The 3,147-nt window shown below is 38.7% G+C and overlaps 2 pseudogenes; both read left to right on the top strand.

Annotated features, from left to right (window-relative positions):
- The window catches only part of LOC132191591 (thaumatin-like protein 1), a 1,706-nt pseudogene extending 843 nt beyond the window's left edge, over positions 1 to 863 (top strand).
- Positions 864 to 1,846: 983 nt separating this feature from the next.
- LOC132161760 (thaumatin-like protein 1) lies at positions 1,847 to 3,034 on the top strand (annotated as a pseudogene).
- Positions 3,035 to 3,147: the final 113 nt, after the last annotated feature.

Raw genomic sequence — 3,147 nt, 5'->3', positions numbered from 1 at the left:
TCATGCCACTGTTTTAATAAGTAGCATTTTTCAAACCATTTGATGCAAAGAACTGCTTGAATTTCATAATTTTAGAATCTACAATTTCATTATAATACATTCTGATCAATTTTTTTCTCCACAGAAAGATAAGCACAATGCCAATCGTTCTTGTCATTTTAATGGCAGCAACTTTTAGTTTAATGCAAAATGCAATGAAATTAATGCAGATTGATGAGGAGTTGTGCATGATCTGTTTCAGGTGCACACTCTGATGTATACTTCTACTACGAGAACAAATGCAGCTACCAGGTATGGCTTGCCGCCAGGCCCTCAGTCGGCGATGCTGATCCTGAGCGTGGTCCAGAAACTCTATAAATATTTCCGATGCCGGATCAATGGTCCGGTAGCATCTGGGCTAGGACCAAGTGCAGCTTCAATGCCTCATATTACTTTTCATGTGAAACAGGGGACTGTGGCTCTGGCATCAAAGAGTGCCAAAACCCACCACCCGCTTTACCTGTCACCCTCCTCAATTTCGAGATTAAACTACTTGTCGTCTCCTATGAAGTTAGCTTGAACCACGGCCACAACGTCCCCGTCCGGATCGAACCCGACGGCAGCTAGCTCTCTGGTCGACGGGACTGGGCCATGTCCTGTGGTAGATTGTGTTGGAGATATAGTTAGCGTGTGTCCGAGTCCTCTAGTTGCAAAGAACATGGATGGAAAATAAATATATTGGGTGTTATAGTGCGTGTGATGTGTTCAAGGATCCAGGGGCTTGCCAGCCTAACGACTACTCCAACACCTTCAAGCAAGTATGCAAGCTAGCCCACACCTATCCGGGTGACAATGTTCCTCCCACTTATTTCAGCATTCAATGAATCTTTTCTTGAATCTAATTTATTACATGTGAGTCTTGGTTAATTGAATTTGAGTGGATGTAGGAATACTACAATAAAAACAATATTTATTTACAAACTGATGTGATTGTCTATAATTGATAAAATAATTAAAGAAAAAATTGAGCTTATAAATTTCCTTCAATTAATCTCCCCTTCATCTTAGAACGCGATGTCTAATGCTTCTTAATTAATTTGTATTGAAATTACGTACCTGTCCACATTATTTAGTTAGGCCCTTTCACACAGCATATCTAAAGTAGATACGTACTAATGACAACACATCACTAATTAATTAGGTTTTGAGTTCCAACGATAGAATAGGATTTCTCCCAATTTCAAGCTAGTGAAATGAAAAATATCTATTTTATGATTCAGATATTTTGTTCTTCCAGAAGATAGCATTTTGGGTCCGGTCCAGCTCGCCCTTTATGCATGCATAGTAGATACGTACAGAGATTACTTAATTGGTAGACCACCTATAATTTTCAGACCACGTTGAAATCAGACAAATTAGTTAGGTCGCATGGGTATGTCTTTAATTTCCACAGCTGAAAATTCTATGCACGTAACGTTCGATTGTGGTTTTGTAAGTAAGAATTTATACAAGAAATTCTACAAAACAAAACAAAACAAATCCATTGACAAGGCCAGTTTGTAGAATACTAAGTAGCAAAAATGGATTTGCCTCCCTCTCCCAAAAACTGACACATATGTAAAAAACCCACCCCAATCGATTCAATCACATTTATTTAATTAGTCCGTATCTTGCGGGTGTTCCTACGAGGTTCCGGTCGCGACCCATTACCATGTGAAGACGCAAAACCCAGATGGAGTCAAAGGAGGAACATTCATGTTGGAATTTACGTCGGTCGAATTTTCACGCATGGTGATGGCCTTGAAGTCTCGTTAAAGCCTCTATATATATACAGCTCAAAGCCTCATAAGATTAGCACCACATTACTCTCAACCCAGAGAAACTAGCTAGTCTATTACAATGATGAAAACTCTTGCACTCTTCGGCCTTGCCTTGGCCTTCTGTTTCCTATCTGGTATATATATATATATATATATATATATATATATCTCATTGTCTACTTATATATAATATATTAATTAGCAAATTGCTCATTTACTACATAAAATTGTGTATGGCAAGTAGCATTACTCATTACTTAATATAATGAGGAGATGTTTATATGGTACATAGCATTACTCATTTACTTAATAAAATTATGTTATCTCTGCTTCTTATTTGTTGTATACTTTATATTATAATTTATCCTAAAAACTTAAGCTAATATGAAAAAATAAATTTAATGATCATTGACCATTCTTCTAACAATTTATGTTGTGCAGATGCTCATGCTGCCAAAATAACTTTCACAAACAACTGTCCGACAACTGTTTGGCCAGGAACTCTAACTGCGGATTAGAAATCTCAGCTATCAACTACTGGATTTGAGCTGGCATCCAAAGCATCCTCATCAGTTGATGTCCAAGCTCCATGGATAGGCCGGTTCTGGGCCCGAACACGATGCACCACAGACTCCTCAGGAAAGTTTTCTTGTGAAACTGCTGATTGTGCCTCTGGTCAGGTTGCATGCAACGGCGCCAGTGCAATCCTACCAGCATCTTTGGTAGAAATCAACATAGCAGCGGGTGGTGGACAAGATTTCTATGATGTCAGCCTTGTAGATGGCTTCAACCTCCCTGTTTCAGTTGCCACACAAGGTGGAACCGGTGACTGCCAGGCCTCAAGTTGCCCAGCAGACGTGAACGCCGTTTGCCCTGCTGAGTTGCAATTGAAAGGGTCTGATGGTAGTGTGATCGCTTGCAAGAGCGCATGCACAACATTCAATGAGCCACAATATTGTTGCACTGGCGCTTATAATACCCCAGAGACATGTCCACCCACAAGCTATTCCATGATCTTTGAGAACCAATGCCCTCAAGCTTATAGCTACGCTTATGATGATAAGAACAGCACATTTACTTGCTCCGGTGCACCTGACTACATTATTACTTTTTGCCCTTGAATTTACGAAGAGGTAATTATTCGTTCCTTCTTCTCTTTATAGTTATAAGAGAACAATAAGTGTCATTGACTAAGACACATGCATGATTGTGTCAATGTAATAAACGCTTGAATGATATTTTTTAGCAAATGAATAATACAAGCTTATTTATATATATATATATATATATACTTCAAATTTCGGAGCAAGTATACTTGTGCTTAATTATGACAAAAAGTTCCGCTTTT

Source organism: Corylus avellana, chromosome ca9 (assembly GCF_901000735.1).
Source record: "Corylus avellana chromosome ca9, CavTom2PMs-1.0".
NCBI lineage: Eukaryota > Viridiplantae > Streptophyta > Magnoliopsida > Fagales > Betulaceae > Corylus > Corylus avellana.
The sequence above is the reverse complement of the archived record's forward strand: the minus strand, read 5'-3'. Positions and strand labels throughout refer to the sequence as shown.